The sequence below is a fragment of the Lepisma saccharinum genome, chromosome 27 (assembly GCF_977018435.1).
Source record: "Lepisma saccharinum chromosome 27, izLepSacc3.1, whole genome shotgun sequence".
In the NCBI taxonomy this organism is placed as follows: domain Eukaryota; kingdom Metazoa; phylum Arthropoda; class Insecta; order Zygentoma; family Lepismatidae; genus Lepisma; species Lepisma saccharinum.
Window position 1 is genome coordinate 27,846,503 of NC_139255.1, and position 21,650 is coordinate 27,868,152.

Consider the following 21,650-nt stretch of genomic DNA (forward strand, 5'->3'; position numbering starts at 1 on the left):
TCACACATGCATACTGTGTATAAATATGAAGAAAAAGAGGTGTCCCAGATGTATCCACTGACTCAAAAACTTTTTATGTGCAGAGCCAGTAACTATTTGAGCGATTGATTGCAGGATATTGCATCATACTTACGCTAAATATATTGCATAATGTACTATTTAATTTTTATTATGAACAAAGACGAACCAGATTTGGAACGTGGGCAGTAGTTTGGGTGCTCGTGAACTAATTAATTAAAACAATGTAAGAGACATTGTATATCGTAAACATTTCATGTTGTAACACTAATACCATATGTACAATGGGGAACAAAAAATCTTGGGGTCACAGATTCAAACCTAGTAACCAGCCATCCTATCACATTTTCTACTGTTCTAATTCCTGTAAGGTTGGTGCTGATGTTGCACCATTAATAATTAATAGACGGAACATTTCTCTCCCATTTTATTGTCGGTTTTCAACAGTGAAAACTCCAGTAGTAAATAATGAACTTTCGTCTGTAAAACAGAAATTTGCATATTATATGTAGGAGTATGGCCTACGTAAAATTGGAATCTCCACCCTCAAAATAGTCTTGCTCATCCCATCCTCACTCGTATTGGGGAGTTACTGCTTTCCAATCATCGTTGCATCTAATCTTACTTTATAAATACGTGACTTTACGGATAACGTTTCAAAACTGCCGTGAATTTTCAACAATCTTACTTATTATTGTCAACCATAGTCAACTTTATATGCTATTTCGAGCGGGATACATAGTTCCTAAGCACTGAAATTGTCCCCTCTCCCCAGAAATCGAACCCTGTTCCTTTAATAATAAGACAACTGCATTAGCCACTACGCTATCATTGGTGACCAGTCAGTTTTTGTAATGTTAAGTTGTTCTCGGAATCGTAACTATGATAGAAAAAAATAAATTAAAATATCCTTAAAACAATTTTTGTTTTCAGAATTTAAAATAGCAAAATGATTCTTGGAAAGGCAGACAAAGAAAATATTACCCCCCCCCCCCCTGGCTGGCCCTAGGGACTGTAACCAAAATATTTCCAAAAGTCTGAAGAAATCGAATATTTTCGTTCCTTAGTCTGAAGTATAGTGTTCTATACAATCACAATTTTCTATTAGTACGTAAGAGCAATAAGCAGGCAGAACAAACCAAGAAATATGTGAGGTTCTAAATTGGTGTTTCTTTTCATGGTTAGATGTTAATTATATTTAATTTTGACGCACTGTGGTGAATTTACATTGTTTCGTGTCCTGATTTTATAATTAAATTAATAGTGCATATGATCTATTTTTGATTGAAAGGTTTGAACACGATTTTTATTTAGTACTTTTTGAAATATGATTTTTATAATTTGGGATATATTTAAGTGTGTCAAAAGAATCCATGAAGTTATGAAAAATCAGATTAGTTGCTTCATTGGAACCACCAGGGACTTATAAACCCACAATAAACTATGCACAATCAGTTATTATTATCTGGCACGGGGTACCCTGAAATGTTGAACCTCGGGAGAGTACCCGAGTTGCCCCTCCCCAGGTCTGCTCTGCCCCCTCACCCCCATCCCCCCAAGAAAAGCCAGCATGAGACGAAATGTGGTGCGATGGGTTACCGTGCGATCAATATTTATGTTTAGTTTTAAATGTATACGCTCAATCAGAGGCAATTACCGTTGAACATGTAACAGATTTTTGCACAATGACTAAAGGATATGATGATGATAGTCATGACTGAAGGAATCATATATGTACTTCATCAGAAATCGAACACCTTGTTGTTAAGCTTTTCATTTTGACGGCTTTACCATTCCACAATAGCTTCATCTTATGTAAATGATCAAGAATAATTTTATTCTACTGCTTACCTCCAAAAATACGTCTTTTGTGCTGGTTGTACCTTCACTCTTCACCTGCAGCCACATTTTCAGAAGCACGTTTGATATCTTAAAATGATACGATGGTCGACGAACTCTCTGTTATTTACAAGTTTTCGATGCACCCGATAACTGACTAACTGACTAGTGGTTTATGGATGGGCCAACCCAACACCAAACTTCAACTGAAAAGTTCAAGACAAAGCGAGGGAAAACTCAATCATCTTCTGAAATGCCCATCTGGACAAAGCTTTCTTGACAAGGAGGTTGTGGACATGCCACAGCAGGAGGGATGCAGAGAGAGTGAAGCCAGGAATTCTTCAAAGGATATTTGGTTCCTCCACAAGATCTGTTTTGAGGAAATATGTTGGCTTGGATCTATTTCAGAACTGCAGACCATTCTTATCTGAGTGCATCGACCTCTGCCCCTCCCCTCAGTTTGAATTTTAGTTCTTTAATTTCCTCACTTGGTTTGGAAATGTCTTTTACTTCCGTAGGCAAATATTCCTCTTCTTGATTGGAGGCAGCCATAGATGGGAAAAGAGTAGGTGTGGTGCTTGGTGGTCAAATATTCAGATGACGTTTTATGAATTATAAATTTATCCATGGTGCTGGGGAATAGTTAAAATATCACAACACTGCACACCAAGGATGAAACATAATTATATTATTTGTCACTAAAAACACTCACAATCACATGGACCAATTTTACAAAAAAGATATGAAGCCCAACACCCGCGCAAACTCAAAACCTTCACACAAATGAAGAACTCTACAAAGCATAGTGTTGCAGCCTTTGGAACACGGGGATCGAACCAAGGGGTGTTGCTCAACCCCACCAATTGTAGCACTAGATGGTAGAGACGGCCCTAAAAGGGCCAGGTGTGTGTACCTAACTTAGCATTTAGGTATTAATGTAAAACTCTGTTTTAGATTTAAACACTTCTGACTGAGCAAAGAGCAGATTAGGGTAAAGGAAACTTACCCTGCTTGGTAAACGAATAAATCTATAGCTCCAGCTGTTGCTCATCTAGAAGATTACCAATGAAAGATCCCATCCTACTCTCCTCACCTGGTTTTGTTGCATTTCCTTGACCTTCACTTACCTTGCTAAAGGTCAGAGTTGTCACCGTTTCCTATGAAAACTCATTTTCAACAATATTCTAGGAGCAAGTCTTGACAAGTCTGACAGAATCTGTATTCGTTTACCGGGCGGGGGAATGTTATGAAAGTGTCTTTGTCAATGCTTTTTCCCAACAGGGCATGGGCAAGCCCTTACATTCCACCCCCATATGGGGCAATAAAACTCCCCTTTGTTCGCAAAACTTGGAAGCCCTTGATCATTGATGCATTTGTGGAATGAATGTGGATCATGATGTAATTCTGTCACAAGGGAAGGCAAGATACAGATAAAGAATCTCCCCTATGAAAGAACTTCCCAAGTCTACAGAAACTCCAAATACTTCCCGCAACTTAGACTTTTGCTCATAAACAAGATGAATGAATGTGATTGATTGAGTTGGTGTTTTAAGTCCACTTTATGCACAGTAAGGCTAATCGGGACTGAACCTACAGCTTAAAGTGGGGTCCGAACCACTATGTGCCTCCACCGGGAATCGAACCTGGGACCCCTCGATCACAAGGTGGTGATGGTACCACTGCACCATCGGGGAGACCCACAACTGTGATAGCCTTCGTGTTATGTGAATTTATCCTTCATAAAGTTATGAGCAAAATAATATCTGCTGCTACTTTTTCACAGGTCACTGTGAACAAATTATATGATAGTTTCGCCTAATCTTGAGCTGCAGTGGTCTAGTCAGTAGGGTGTGTGACTGCCATGTGGAGCCCAGCCTCAAATCAACAGGTACCTGGGGGCAACCCTGGGGGGTAAAGGCAGCTGGAGTGTAGTCCTGATCACATCACCTCCGAAATGGTTGAAATTTACCACTCATTCCCTGAATGTGCCTTAATGGCATAGTGCTATGAGCTTGGGGAACTTTATCTAATATCATGGAAGGGGGAGGGGGCTGATGGCAGTGTGAAGGGGCCTGCCTGGCTACGGTATTGATTCAGCCTGATGTTGCATTCAGAAAAAAATCTCCTGAGAGTACTAAGTGGGTTTGCTAAGGTTGATGGAGAGTTATACTGGTCGGATTTCTGCAAGTCGCTGGTAAACAGCAAATCAGCAATCAGTTGAATTTTCTTCGACTGATATTGGGCATTTTCGGGTCACAAAGTGCAGAGCGCTGTTAGCGGGATGAAACAAATGAGCGTCGGATACACCACAAGTTGCCAAACGTACTGTAAAGCAATAAGAGTTCTCCAAGAACGATATCAGTCAATTGCGGTTAATTGTACAGTCACGGACACTTCTGGGTTGTAACGTTTCTATTGAAAGTAAATGGAGTCATTACAACCCAGAAGTGTCCATGACTGTATAACTGCACACGTGGTCCTGAACAATGATGTTTCTGGAATGACCCCTCACAGATCAGCATGCAACTGGAAAAAACAGAAGTATGCTTGGCAATATTGCTTCAGGAGAGAGATGTTTCCCCTACAGCTTTTAATTCGCAACTGAGTATGTTGATGCCGATTGAGCCACACATCCCCGAAGATGACTGGGGGACAGAAACAGCCATGAAGGTCAGCCACCAGCTGGAAATGAGACCAGCATAGAACAGTTTGGTTTCAGAAAGGGAAAAGATACAAGAGATGTAGATTACTGGAGAAAGCATTTGATAACAGTGAATTGGATAAAATTTGCAGAGATACTGAAGAAAATTGGTGTGGATTGGAAAGAGAGGATACTTCTATTAAGCAAGCTGTTCCTTCTTAGCCACTGCCCCAGACAAATTAAGTGTATTTTAATAATAATAATCCATGGCATAACAGCCTATTGAGGGTTATGGCCTACCTACCAACTGCCGGCCTCACTCCCAACTGGTCTTACTCACTCACTCCCCCAAGGAGGGAGATCATCCAACATGCTACGCTTCCCCCCAAGAGATTCAAACCTGCACACGTCCTGTAGCTGGAGCCCAAAGCATGATCCTTAAACCGCAAGGCCATGGCATGGGACAATGAAGTGTATTAATGGAGTGAAATGTTGTGTGGCACAGAAACTAGGATACATTGTGGAAGTGAGGAAATGCAGCTAGAAGCTTTAAAAATAAAGTATGGAGTATGTGAAATGCACAGAATAGCATTGATTGATTTGGTGTTTTAAGTCTACTTTATGAACATTAATTCTAATCGAGACTGGACCTATAGTTTAAAGTGGGATCCGAACGACTATGTGCCTCCACTGGGTATCAAACCCTGCACTCCTTGATTACAAGGCAATGACGCTACCACTCAGAATACCATTGGAAAGAGTAGGTGAAAGAGAGTAATGTTGGTAATGATCTGGGAAAGCATAGGTCTCTTCATTTGATGAATACCTGATCAACTACTCCCAGGAAATAAGTCTCCTTGATGTGTGTCATAAACAGAGGTGAATAATGCTGACCTTGACTGGGGAAAGCAAGGATGCTGACAGAAATTTTTCTAAGGAATGTGAAAATCAAAAACTTGAGTTCTGAAGTGGTACACACAAGCAGAAACAGAGAGAGAAAGAAAGAAATGGAAATGAGAACTAAGAGAATATTATATAGATGGAAATTGATGAGAAAAGGGAATAGAAAGAAGCTAGTGAGAAAAGTAAGAAGGAAATAGGAAACAAAGAGAGATAAAAGATGCTCAAGAAAGGTAGAGGAGAGAAACAAAGAGGGAAGTAACAAATGAGATGGAGAAGGAAACAGGAAAACACAAGAGAGTGAAATGAAAGAAACTAGAGGAAGAGGTAAAGAGAATAATGGCGAAAACAATATAGAAGATAGCAGAGAATAGATAGCAAAATTAATAATTAACAAAGGAAAGCTTTAACAAGAGAAAACGGATACTATGAGAGAGACAGTAAGATGAAAATCAAGAGAAATGTAGGAAATAGAAGGGAGGAAACAAATTCCAATACAGGAAAGAAATTCATAGGAAGTAAATAATATTCTATATTCCAGGGGAGGCCAAGGAAACCTCTTGTTTATTCCTGGTGGTACCTATGAAGAGGATGACCAGCTAATTGTATATTGTGAATATCCAAGGAAGAAATACAGATTACAAGCCATAAGAAATAACTCCACATAAAAGTACAGCTACCTACTTCAAAAAATGACCATTCTACATTTATCCTCTCCCCATAAACTTATTTGACTTTAAAACAACCTAAATTTAAATACAGAGAAACTATACTCACTTTTCCTGCGAAACTGTTCTATTAATTTCAGTGGCCACTACCACCATACTTGTTGGAACTTGCACTGTTGCTTGGTATGCTTCTATTGCCTCTAAAAGCAAAAGAGTTTCGCGGAAAAAGTGAGTACTAGTCTCTCTGTATTTATCTACTATAGATCGACCACAAGGGAAAAAAACCTTCGGTTAAAAGCATTCATGCATCTTCCCTGCCATTCTTGGCACTTCAGTGCAGTGTTGCCATTGGGAGATCTGCTAAAATCAAATGGTCTAATAGTAGCGGATGAATAACGTTCTCGAGGAGGCATGGGCGTGCACACTGAGGGCTCAGGGGAGCAATTTTCGATGACCACACATTTTTTCCAGGCAGCAACCAAGGTATTTTTCCAGGGGGGTAAAAGAGGCATATTACCCCGTAATAGTGTCCCCTCAAAACACACCACTTGAGTTTGAAATTATCACGTTCCTGCATCCCCATTACAATAAATGATGTGAATTACTGTGACTGAAATCAACTTACATGTCTGAAATAATATGCACTTTTAGGTTAACATTTATTTTCCGGAAAGGAGGCAGGTGGTGGCCGTCGTACTTACCTGTAGAGGCACAAAAGTAATGTAAAACAACCAGAATTGAAATAGATTTTGGGTTGGGATAAACCATAACCATCTAAAAATAGTAATGTAATAATAGTAATTATAATAATTATTATTATGTCCTAGTACAATTGAGTAGCGTTTGACATAATTTCACAGTTCAAACAGCACTTTTTATGGCTGAGTAGAGTTCCATGTGCTCCATTCTAGGTCTCCCCTCTATGCCCAAATAAGATGAGCAGGAAATGTATTTTTGAGCAGGCTCTTGGTGGTTTCATAGCAACAGTTTAAGGAAATCTCCCAAAAAATCAATAGGCCTGGCCACACCCTACACCCGCGAGCACGATGCGGTTCTGCACAAATTTTTCTCCCTGTGGTTCCACTATACCACATCTCTCATTTCCCAATTATGAAAACTTATATTTATTTATTCACCATGTTCCACTTAGAGGGATTGAGAAATAATTGATAATTTCAAGAGTAAATAATGGTTTATTAACACACTTTTTTAAATGCCTTGATGTAAAAACTCTCCGAGTTTAAGAACATGTTCAATGCAACTCGATGTGAGCAACATAAGTTGCCATGCAAATATCTAAATGGTCCACATTCTTACTGTCACGTGTCTGTTGCAGGCCCGTAGCTAGAATTGATCTCCAGGGGGGCTCACGGGTTATCAGGGGTGGGCTTTGTACACCAAGTTCATTTTTAAAAAAAATATTACATGAAGGTAAATTATGTGTGTGTGTGGGGGGGCACTCATTCATTTAAAAATATCATATACTACACAAATACTACATTTTTCTACATCTCTTAAAACGTCTCTTGAAGTGTTAATTGACTGATACTGAAATTATCCCTTACACACCCCATACTATTTTAGATGATACAGATATGTATATCACACACAAAAAACGCACAATATTTAATCACATTGCCCACAGTATATTCCACCCCCGGCCGAAGCAATTAAACTCCCCTTCCATCCCAAAACTTGGGAGCTGTTGTTGACCTTTGACGCAGATGCGGAGGGAACTTGCATGATGACATCAAAGTCACAGATTTCTGTCTAAACAGGAGGTTGCAACAGGGACAGTGAAGGTATAGATAAAGAAGCTCCCCTATGAAAGAACTTTCTGAAGTCTAGAGAATATTCTAAATACTTGCAGCTACTTCTGCTCATAAACAAAACGAGCGAATGTAATAGATACTGTTCATATTCTGTGGATTTATCCTTAAAGTTGTGAGTTGTCTACATTTTCACTCTTCACTGCAAACAAATTATGCAAAATACCTACTAATATAAAGGAGGGCTGATGGCAGTGTCAGGGGGGCTGACAGCAGTTCCAGAGGTGCTTAGCCCCCCCCCCCCCCCCCCCCGACCCCTGCCTGGCTACGGGCCTGGTCTGTTGCTTTACTGAATAGTGCCAGGGCCAGTTCTTGTAATCATAGAGAATGCAAGCAGGCAGGCTGTATATACTAACACAGACATTCATGATTTAAAACAAATGTGCAATTGGTGCAGGTGCAATAAACACTATATGGTGGATATTTTTTTGCACACAACAAATAAAATTGGCCGCAAAACAGTGGCTGTGTGAATCCTGACGTAACATGAAACCCACCTATAGGTGTATAAACTCTGAGATGTTATGTATCTTGTAAAATGAAAATCATAATATCTTGGTCTGTTTTTAAACAGTATGCATTTATTTCTCGATCCCTCTAAGTTGAACATGCTGCATTTTCATCTTTGGAGTGCTGTACTCAAACTTGTAATAAAAACTTACCCCTCAGTTTAGTACATTCCCATGCTTACATCTAGAATCAATGATCAAAACAAAAAAATGGTCTTCCAGTGTTTCCGCTGTTAAAAGGATTTATCTCTATCACAAGTACTGATAAGTTTGGGAAAGTATTTACAGTTTTGATAAGATAAAGATGTCTGAATTGTCAAATATTCAGAATATTCCTTGTGTGTTCCATCTCTCCCCATACAAGAATATTCATTGGTCAGAGTTCCAAATATACTTTCTTTTTTTAAATTTATTATTGCAGGTGTAAAAAATATGCATTGATCACAAGAAATATTATGATAGTTACTGCAAAGTGCTATGACTGAAATGAAATGACTTGCATGAAATATGTACTCTTTTACAGACATTCACTGAGGGCTGCATCACCTGCCCTTTGTCTCCCTTTCCAGATGGCCATGTTGGACACATGAAATGTTGATAGGACACATAATCAAATAGAAAGCCTTCCCAAGCAAATTAATGTATATTCCTCCCACCTTGTACAACAGGCATAGAGGCAGATATTACTAAAGAATGACTGTCTCCACAACTAAGTAAGGATCAAACTAATTTTAAAACTTGATAACAGAATTAAATTACCTACAATTAGTCATATTTATGGGGCAGATTTTTGCATATTTGCATGTTTATGCCCTGGGAAACTTCATACGCTCTAAACGGATTCATTCATTTCACTTGATTGGAAACACTCTGGCAAAGTTTTATAGTGATAGGTATTAGCGGATGTTTGAGTGCCTTGGGTCAAGGACATCCAGTAACAGTAAACTACAGTTGTTGCAAGATAAAGAAAATCACCTTCCCACCAATCACCAATGTGAATGCTATTCTGAGCATATAAGTATTAAACTTAATATCTTAGGTATCTGAACAATTTCTTGTGATTCACACGGATATTTACATACACTATTAGATCAGATACATCAACTTCTCACCGTCTCTCATGGCCACAATGTTCAAGGTACTAGTTCATTCTTCGAATCTCTGAATATAAACATTTATACACAGTGGCATCCAAAATCAAAATTGAAAGAATAGACATCCTTTTGATCGGAATTATTTTATTATTGCCACTTTTTGTCCATGTATTCCCTATATATAAGAATCCTACAGTTGGATATTGGTCCATTGGGTTTGGGAAAAGGTAATGGCTTTGCAAACCCTGTGGAACAGTGTATTCAACAATAATTTTTTCACTGTGTAAGACTAGTTGTGGATATCTGTGCAAAATTTATTTTACAAATGTTGTATGTACTGGAGGATATTTTCACTACCGTTCTTCAGCAATAATATCTTTTGCATGATGATCTTGTTATTTGAGACAAAAATCTACAGAAAGCAGTGAAGTGCAGTGACCTCGGCACTTGGGGTAGCAACTGATTATGGCTTTAAAGCATCACATATAATTTACTGGAGAAAAAGAAACTGTTTGCAGTAATTCATCTGCACACAAATTACTTACTTCCTCATTTCATGAATAATTTGACTTGAAGCCATGTGCTATTACACATAAATATAATACATAAAATTTGTGATATAAACATTTGAATTACTCCCCCAAGCTTCTCGGGTGAAATGAAAGGGAATCGGGGGAACAAATCCTCTTAACACCCTACACAGGCGATAGACTGGGGTACCTGAAAGCATAGGCCATTGCACTGGCCGGAGGATTTGAGAGGAGGGGGAGGGGGAGTAAACACAAGAGATCTTCCCATTACATGGCAGCCTCTACTTGCAAAACAGGTCTGGCAGTCAAAAAGCCCACTGGAATAGCTCCTTCAGCCTGCCTGGTGATTGTACCCAGGGATGAGAAGTTCATGGAAAAAAGTGTTGCATATGATCTATGGCTTTGAAAAGACAATAAATTCAGTAAAACCTTATTAATCCGAACCCTAATAAGCCAGACTTTGCTTAATCCGGACAGGAAAAATGCCCCCCCCAAAAAAAAAGCAGCAGAATGCAAGGTTATAAATGTGGCTAGAAGTCAAAAAGAGAACTTCCCAAAAGAAAGGCAGTTAAGCACTGATGAAATTGTGTTTCCCGCAGACTTTGTACTGTACTGTATAGTGTATTTAGGCCTATGCCCTTTAAATACACCATAATAACAGTGACGTGCGGTGACGTCGACACTTGGGGTAGCAATGAGTGGCATGCCCAACGGGTCATAATCCCCCCCCCCCTTTTTAGGGCCCAGTTTTCCTAAAGGAAGAACGTCAAATACAGGAAAAATTGCAAAGTTAGGAATGACTACAAAAAATTGTACACATAACTTCCACCCACTTTCGAAAATCAAAAACGATTTGATTTGACTACTGAGCCAGAGATGCCGGGTTTGAATCTCGGCTTGGCAATGGGTGATCTTTGTGTGTCCCTTGCCCTTCATCAATTTTATCATATCGTCTTCTCGATTATCCAAATATGGCAGAAAGCGAAGTAAAATAAACCAAATCAAACAATCAATCAATGAATGATTTTATTTGATTCTCTTTTTTATACATTTGGTTAATCGCGAAGATGATACGACAAAATTAATGAAGGGACAAACACAAAGAACACCCATGTCCAGGTAGGGTTTCGAACCAGGAACTCCTGGTGTTGTAGCATGCTGTGGTAACCACTTCCCCACGGTTGGTTGATTTGATGGTTGATTTGACGTTTTAAGTCCACTTTATACGCAGAAAGGCTAATCGGGACTAGACCTATAGTTTAATGTGGGATCCGAACCACTATATGCCTCCATCAGGTACAGATCCGGGACCACTTGCACTCCCCCACGGAGGTCGGCCGACAACAAACATGTGAGGAAGGTGCTAACCATTCGGATATGTGGGTATCGGTAAAGCAAACTGCATTTCTCCTGAGTAGTAATTTTCAATTGAATTTTTGAAATACCATATTTATATATGATTAACGTTTTTTCAAGAATTTTGCATTGCTTGATTTCCATAATTTCCTCATCTCACGATCTTGTTACTGAAGGATCCGGGTTCGAGCCCTGGCCTTTGCATGAGCGTTTATTTGCAACCACTCTTCACCCGTTTAATTTAATCAACGTTTATCGTCATGGCAGAAATTAGGTAAAGCTATGGAAGAGAGAAGAAAATACAAATAATTTCCTCCCAGTGCATCTGCAGGGCACTGTGAAATCAGAAGCCTAGAATTCTCTGTTTATGATTGTCCCTCATGACTTTCCAAGCTCTTAGCTACTTATTCCGATTAAATCTATACAGCTAGAAAAAGCGATGGGTAACAAAACACAACTTTAAACAAATCATTTTTCTACTTTCTTCAATGATATTAATTTGGCTTTTTGAGTTCTGGGATACATTTTTCATTTCTAATTTTCTCATTATTCACTGCAGGCAGAGTACAACACGCTCGTTACGAATCCCGGCCCTTTGTCAGTTTCATCATATCATCACTCATCCTCATTTTCGCGATAACCAAATGTGGCAGAAAAGCGAAGTAAAATAAACCAAACCAACAACAAGAATTAGAACACGCATTCTCTTGCCCAAATAAGTACATCCGTATTTATGATTATTTAGCTTATCCATTTTTTATTGGAGGCCAAGAGATTTAGCATATTTAAATAAAGCACTACTAAAATGAGAGCAAGAGAGAGCATGAGCAAATATTTGTTATTTAATCATTATATATTCCATATTTTAAAAAAAAGCATAAAATTTTGTCTGCACATAAGACGTTCCAATTCCATAAATAATAAAAGTACATCCCATATCATACATACATAACGTGTAAAAAGTAGTGTAAATACAGAGGACAGAAGTACTGCAGAAAAATTTCCCCTTAGTTCTTTAGAGGATTTACAAAGGAAGTGAAGGGAATCCGATCCCCTATCTGTCCTATAGGAGATAGACTGGGAGACCTGAAAGCACGGACTTCCAACCATTGGAGCGGGGGCAAGAGGGCAAGGGAGGTAGAGGCAGAAATCTTCCCTTTCCCTTCGAAAACCCATTTCTACCTGGAACTGTGAGGCGGAGAAAGAGCGAGCTAGGCCGCTGAATGCACTGAGGGACGAGAAGCGCGTGAAAAAAAGTGTTGCATATGAACTGTGGCTTCAACAAAACAATAAATATTGTGATTAGAAAATAATTAGAGATTTGGGATTGATTGATCTATCTCTGCTAGACTAGCTACTCCTCAGTGCACGTCACTGCATAATAAACATGTGTTGTTGCTATAAACAGAGTTTTAATGTATTTTCTACTGTTCTTTTAGGTTATTTCATTTAATCCAGACTGTTGTTAAACTGGTCAACTTATCCCCCCATTAGTCCGGATTAACGAGGTTTTACTGTATTGTGATTTAAACATAATTAATGTGAGAGATCATTGATCTATCACTACTAGACTCGCTGTTCCTCAGTGTATGTCCCTGTAAGTCACATGGCCTACGCCTGTTCGTCATTCATTATACGTTAATAACAAATTTTGAGGAAGTCATTTGCCACTCCTGTGTGACAGTAGCTGCATACTTAATCTGATAGGTGCACACTTGATCCCTGTCAAAAGCCCACCACTTTGCTCGTTGATGCAAAACATGTAAAACATCCATTTCATGTAGCTGTTGGAACGACTGCATGAATAGAACATGTCCTACTTTTTTTTTTAATTAAGTTTGTAAAATGTGCACTTTATACATGGGTACCCTTTGCAACACCTTATTTGCATCCCTGAATAAAATCAAAGTCCTGAATTTGTAAATTTGGCATAGTACTTCTCAGCCAACATGTAGTAGCCAACATTGCAACAGTTTTTCTTTCTAAATGAAAATTTTGTTCATTCTTTCACATACCATGAAATTAGAAACCCTAAATCAGGAATACAATTTTTCTTGTATGTACTCATTGCTTTCATTGTAGAATTATATCTCTTGTAGTGTACGGTTGTTACAAGCATAAAAACACAGTTTTTTTTATTTGTGATGTTTAAGGACAACATAGTTTTTATCAAACTAAAAATTAATGGCTGATGAAGGGAGCGTGTGTTCTCCTGAAATGTCACAATAAAAAAACTCTGTTTTTACACTTGTAACAACCGTAGACTATAAATAATTCATTAATATAAAATACAATACACATTTAAACAAAAATCGTAAGCAGAAATACGAATGTTGAAAAATACTGACAATTTGAATTTGAATTTGAATTTTATTTTCTTCCGTTGACCCTTGATTAAAAGGTCGTGGAAAACGTCAAGATACATAATGAAATAATAATTAGTTTAGTACATCATAACAAAAAAGAAGAAACATTGTGTAGTACATTACATCACTACACCAAAGTAAATATTGAAAAATACACTTCATTACACTACAATAAAAATAAAAACACATTATCGTTGCTCCATGATTGAAATAAGAATACAATTAAAATATATATTGTTTAGTACATTGGCCTTGTATTGTCTTGTTCCATGAATTCTCTGATACTGTAGAGAGCTCTCTCTGTCAAATATTTCTTTATTGTTTGTATTTCTTTATTTTTTGGAGATATCAGTTTTATGTCATGAGGCAGCTGGTTGTAGAATATTTTCCCGGCATTCATTGGTGATTGTTTTGAGATATTGAGTCTGTGTTGGTTCTGGTAATAATTATCTTTCCTCCTTGTATTGTGGTTGTGTAATTGGTTATTTTTAGTCATGCTTCCAGAATTTAAAACAAACGTTATAGCCTTATAGATGTATATGGAGTATATTGTCATTATTTGTTTCTCCCTGAATAACTCTTTGCAAGATTCTGTACAGCCTAGTTTGTACATTATTCTAAGTGCTCTCTTTTGAAGTCTCAGTATTCTGACAGTATTATTATAAAATGATCCACCCCAAGATATTATGCCATATTCAACATAAGGGTGAATTAGTCCATAATATATGCATTTGTTAATTTCTGTTAAATTATATTCAGCCATTTGTTTTAGCAGGTATAGATTAGACGATAGTTTACTGCAGATGTTGTTAATTTGTTCTTCCCACATTAATTTTTGATCTAGTGTTATTCCCAAAAACTTTACTGAAGATACAGTTTCTATGAGCATATTGTCTATGCATAGTGTTTGTGACTCAAAATCCATGTTTCGGATTGTATTGAATATCATAAGTTTTGTTTAATTGTTGTTTATTATAAATTCGTGTGAAATTAAGTATTGTGCCAGTTGGTTTATGGTGATAAAATTGTTTATTTCAAGCTTCCTAGGGTTGATAACTCTGGCAAGAACGGTTGTGTCATCTGCATAGGTGATAATTTTTGTGTTTGGGTATTCTGGTACATTGTTTATGTACAGAATAAAGAGCAGGGGTCCCAGGATTGATCCTTGGGGTACCCCCATTAACACTTCCCTACTTTGTGATTTAAAGTTAGTGACTATATCATGCATGTTGTAACTTATTTGAGTAATTTGCATTCTGTCCTGTAGATAAGATTGGATAAGTTCATAAGCTATCCCTCTTATTCCTATGTTGCTTAGTTTCACCATAAGCAAGTCATGTTTTACCCTATTGAATGCCTTGGAAAGATGTAGATATATAGTGTTTGCAGCTTTGTGTTTCTCTAATGTTTCTGTTACATAATCTATTAACTGTGCTAGAGCTGTGTTTATTGATTTCCCTTTCTGGAATCCATGCTGGTTTCTCATTATTATGTTATATTTGTTACAAAACTTTATAATATAATTTGGTAAAAAAATTTCCAGTATCTTTGAAAAAGCAATTGTCTGTTTCAGCTCCTTTTTTGAAAATGGGTATCACTGTGATGTTTTTTTAGAACTTTGGGGAATGTACCATATTTTATTGAATTGTTGACTGCATACAGCAGGGGTTCTAAAATAGATTCTGAACAGGGTTTAATAAGTTCAGCTGACCATTCATCAGGTCCGTGAGATTTTTTGTTCCTTAAACCTTGTATGACTTTTTTTAGCTCATTAGAACTTACTTCTGGGCTATATATACTGTTTGGCTGACCTTTGTCCATTGGGACCTGTAGTGTTTTGTCATTATTTTCATTCTCTCTGTTTGTGTTGGTTAAGTTTATAAAATATTCGTTGAATAAGTTACATATGATATTCAGGTCAATTACTTCAGTGTCATCCTTAATGAATTTTATGTTTGATACACGGTGATTGTTTACAATTTTCCAAATTGCTTTTTGTATATTAACAGACTTTTTTATTTGTTTACTGAAAATATTTGAGTTTTGTTTCTTTATGGCTTTCTTGAATAGTTTTTTTTTTACATTTTTGAACTTTTCCTGGTGCTTAGTGTCTTTTGTAATTCTACATTTTTCATATTCTATTTTCATCTTACTTTTCAAAAGTATAATTTCTTCTGTTAGTGGCACTTTCTTCTTATTAGGGTATATTCTTTTTGTTGTTTTGGGACAAGCTACATTTAAATAATATGTTAAGTGGCTTATTAGCAATTCCCAGATATCACTCGTGTCTATTAGTTGGTAAAGGTCTATCCAATTTTCCTGATGTAAGAGGTATTTAAGATAATCTATATTTTGCTCACATGTATCCCTACATTCTATTGCGTAACTTTTTGAGTATTCTAACCTTTTTCCTTGTATTGTAATTTTTTGAGACATGTGGTCAGAGATAAGCATATGTAGGACTTCAGCTTTAATGTGATTTGATTGTATGTTTGTTATGACATGGTCAATTAGGGTTTCTGTACTTTCTATTATTCGAGTTGGTTCTTGAATTATTTGAGTTAGGTTGTTTGACTTCAAGGTATCCAAGTATTGAGTACTGTTTGTGTCTTTTTTTAGAAGATCTATGTTTATATCTCCAACTATTAATAGTTTGTTATGTTTTTTTTCTCAGATGGTTTAGCATGTTGTCCAAAGCATTTACAAAGAGATTTATGTCAATGTTTGGTGATCTGTATACTGCTATAATCTTAAATGTATCTAATCCTATATTAAGCTCTACACCACTAACTTCTACAACTTGTAGTATATTTTCCATACAGTATTTATCAAGGCTCAACACTTTTTTTTATATTTTGTACACTATTTTTGATGAAGATCGCCGTGCCACCACTTTTTTTAATTGACCTGTGGTAAACTTGTATGTAGATTGTAACCTGTAATTGTGCATAATTTATAATTTTCAGACCTGAGACCATGTTCAGTAACTATGAATATATCTGGTGTGCATTCACTTAGCATTATTTCCAGTTGGTCAATTTTGTTAGAAATGCTCTGTACATTGTTATGGAGAACTGTAATCGTTCCTTCTTGGTTTGGCAGCCTGTTTTTATTGGGCACTTGGTTATCATATGTATGCTTATCACTTACAATAAAAAATAGTTTTTCAGTTTACTGGGTGTACACTTCTTCCATTGAGATGACCATACACTTGGAGCATTCACTTTTTCACTACACTTTTCACTGCTATCTTCGGTGTCGTCACTGATTGTAGCCCAATCCCTGTTTTCAGATTGTACTTCTACCATGGAAGAATGTGTTTGCTTCTCAATGTCCCTTTGGTTTATGCCATTCTCCTCACTTTCTTGACTTGATTTCCATTTGAGTGGTATGCTATGTTGAACTGGGAAGGTATTTCTATGGCACAAGTTAACTAAACACTGAGTAATGTAGAGCTTTCCCTTCTTGTTAAAATGTAGACCATGTTCTGTGTGTAGACTTCTATTTGCCATGTTGAGTTTCAGCAATTTCACATTCCTGAATCTCTTGCACATTGATTCCAGTTGATTGTTTACTTCTTTTAGTGCACTATTTACACAAGAGGTACTTATTAGGTCATGACAAAATGGGACATTGCATACGATGACATTTGTAGGGGTTAGTTGTTTCAAGGTGTGTTTAATTGTGCTTATGACATTCTGACCTTGATTTTTGGACACTCAATAACACAACATAGTCTTCAGATTCTAAGGATTTACAATCCTTTGCTATTGTGTGGGTTATCTGTTGTGTTTCACCACCTGGTTTCACCATTGCACTACACACTACATTGGTTGAAATACTGTTTACATGAGCAGCTAAATCATGTCCATGAATATCCGCAAAGATAATAATTTTTTTTTTTTCGTGAAAGGTTGTTCTTGTATTGACTTGGGAGAGTGTTTACCATCACTTTGGGGGTTATTTTTCTTGTATTCAGTTTCACTGCATTCTTATTTTTTTTTTTTTTTAGAAATGGTGTTTTTGTAGGGCATACTAACCACTTTAGAGAATGCTGTTTTGCTCTTTGTTTCCTTTCACTTAGCACTTCATCGTTAGTTAGTTTCTTTGTTTTGTCCTGATTTATCTTACTTCTGTGTTTCGTTTGCAATGTAATTATGTTTGGAATTGAATTTGATGAAAGAACCAATGCATTTATTTGGGGGCTTACTTCTGCATCGATTAGCACTTCATACGTGTTTTGATGGGAGAAAGTAGTTGTTACACCATGATTGCCTACATAGTTCATGGAGGTAGATTTTCTATGTATGCTTCTTTTTACCACTTCTGACCATGTGCTATTACCATTTTCTTTTATTTCTTCTCTTTTTCCTTTTAACAGTTCTAATTTATCTTCTTGGAGAATTCTTATAATTTCACTTTTCGTTTGCAGTTCAAGTTGTAGTTTTTCTAATTCCCACTTAACTTTTTCACAATCATAGCATACCACCATATTTGCGATTTTTCCTTGTCTTACACCTTACTGTTACCTGTTTTTCAACTACACTATCTTCCGAGTTATTTATGAAAGTATGTGTGGTATTTGTGGCAGGTTTTCAGAGTTTATTCCCAATAATTTCGAGTTTTTCCAGGAGCACAGCAGCACGTATACATTAACCTGATGCCATCATGTAGTTCATTCATTCTTTGTTCTGAAATTAAAAATAGGGAAATTTTTGTGCAGTTTAAAACACTGAACAGGTTCTCCTCCACCTGGAAAGATTTGCCGTCACATTTGGATGAAAACAGGCAATTTTTTCACGATTTTAGTTGAAATTTCAGTAAAAGATATCTTGCACAATACCAGACGATTCTGCAAAGTGTGTCTTTTCCTTGATCTGCAGCAAAAATTGTTTATCAACTCCAGCTCAGTGTCGTTTCCACTGAGATCAGAGTGGTTTATTTTGTAATGGAATATAATATTATATTAAATCACTGTAAGTATTTATGCATTCCTTGAGGAATGCTATATAAAAATATTAATAACTTATGTTTTGCGAGTATGTATCTAGGTAATTCCGACGTTTCGGGACGCAACTGCTCCCTTCTTCAGGCTGCTCACGTTTAGGTTATGGGTAAATCATAACCACGTTAACCTCTCCATAGGTACATGATATACGATTGGTAAAGGGTGTTTGGTTAAAAAACAATAAAAATCTAAAACCATTACAGGTGCACGTCATACTACCATGCTGTTACCCCAATTAGAAACTGTTCCCTGGAATGTTAAAACTTTAAAACTGTGAATAGCCACGGCTATTGTGGAATGCTAGGCAGGCACTGTAGTATGACACATTAAGAATTTATGTCATAAATATCATAAAAACCTCCAAGCTCAACATTTTACTCCACCCAAACTGACGTCTTATTCTCAATTCACCATGTCCCGAAATTTTCTATTGTTGCTGTGAAAAATAAAAGAAAATGATTGCATTTACTTTTTGACTGACCTAATAGTTCACAAATATGAAGCAAATTTATATTTCTACATACAAAACAATACGTCTGGGTAAGGGCATTGACAGACAATTTTTGAGGGAGGGGGAAGAATATCTTTTGACCAGAGAAAATAGACTGTTATTTTGCTTTTAAAACATATAAGGGAACCACATTGATGATATAAAATTGATTTCATAGTAGTAATAGTGGTGAAAATATAATACTATTGTTGTGAATTAATGATTGAAAACTATTATTATTGCATCCATTTATTAATTATTTATATTTCTTTTTAAACTTCAGTAGGTTTTTAATTGCATTTTAAGCTTCTTAAAAGTTTCCTAACTGCTTTGAATTTTTTCATGATCATTTCGGATTTTGTTTGTCTACTTATCCCAAAACATGTACAAATCAAAATCCATCTATTTCATCATCTCAAGCTCAGATATATATATATATATATATATATATATATATATATATATATATGTGTGTGTGTGTCACAAGTTGTATTGTATGTAACCAAAAAGTAAAAATATATATAAAAAAATAGCACAGCACATGTTATTTCCTTCTTTCAATAGTTCAAACCAATAAATAGCTGGTTGCCTACAATTATTCGCAAACTTTCACAAGTACTGTGTGTTTTTACTTGTCATTTGTTAAAAATTCAAGCAACATTTTAACATCTAAAGTAACTTTAATTAAAAAAAATTATAATAATAACCTTCAGATTTGTTTGTCAATATTATTCGTGATGTAATTGTTAAATTTTAAATAGAGAGAGAGGCAAATTGCACGTGTTTGCTTCTTCCTGTGGATTCCTTTTGGCATGGGTTTTGGAAATTTATTACCTTAATTAAATTTGAAAGGTTCCCATAATTGTTTTGTGCTATAAGCTAAACATAGCTTTGGAGGAAATTTGTGTGACTTGAGAGTTTGAATATTTCCATTGTCGATTGATTATTGTCTCTCTCCCCATAAAACCTCAATAGCATCTACAGTAAATAATATATTTCCATGAAACTGCAGATTGCAGCACTGGGTCGAAGATTGCAATGTCTGAATTTGTCAACACTTCAATGTTAATTTTTTACATGGACAACATAAAATATTAAAATAATATCAATGTATACAATATTGACTATATTATGACTACTAATACTAAACAATTTTATGTGAACTACATAATCCCCATACAAAAGAAACTCTATCCTAAAAGTGGAACATTAATTTTACATTTTCCAACATTATACATTAAATCTTGATGGTCCCAACATAGAAAAGCGTTAAAAAATTTTGCACGATTATACATTTTCACATATTTTTTTTTTTTCCAGCTTGGTACCCTGGAAAACGTAAAATCAAGGCTCTGCTGTATTCCCTGTGGTTAAGAGCAATTCTTGCCCCTTCCCCTCCCCCAAAAAACCATCTTGACACCCTTGCCCTTGTTGATGTTACTTTTTAACGGGATCACATGATCTACTCTCTCTGTAGGCAACTTAAAATGAGCCAGATTTAATGATGGAAAAGTTGCGAACCAAATTCTCTCAGAAAAAAATGCATGAAAGAAATAAATTTTTTGCACATTATTCATTTCATGCTTTCAGAAGGTGACTAAACTGTCATATATCCTCAGATGTAATGATGCACTCAGAACAGTTTATTTTCCCACTTAATGGCTAGGAAGTATAGTAGTAATATGTCTGACATATTTTAGAAAATTAGAAAATGGTGTATTTGCATTCAATTTTTCTGTTCTGTGTTACCACATACTAAATGTAGTTTGTTTTATTTGTTTTGTACACTAAAACTTCAGTTTCAAATGCCAAAACAGTGTATTTGCTTACACTATCTGGGCACCTTTAAACAATATTCTTCATTTCGTCATTTTTGTCTAGCAATTTCCTTCCTATATGGACTCACCTTTAAAATTTGATCATCTTAGCTGATTGCATCATTATAAATGAAGCCACAGATACATGTAGCCTGATTAAGGTCCACAGTGAAAGGGTCAAAATTTGGTGTTTTGCAACTAGTGTGATCAACCCAAAGAAACTTACACAATAAACACTGCCCTTCAATACAGAACATGTACTTTGTATTCGCAGCAAGTAAAATTGGTTTTGGAAGGAAAACTTTGGTTGTTGGTTCAACCTTTACATTGATTTTGCTTTGGTTCAAGACAATGTGGCCTGTTGATGGGCAATTCAAAGACAGAGTAATTTCAGATTCTTTTAGTGGCTTAAACTCTATCCCTGGAGAATAACCTGAAAGAGAACTGCTGTTACTCATAAATATCATAATGCCATGAAGCATCAAGCTCTTTACTGAGCAGAATTTTTGTGATCGGTTACAAGAGTTATAGCTCGACCACAAGGAAAAAAACCTTTCGTCCAAAGCGTTCGCGCAACTTCCCTCC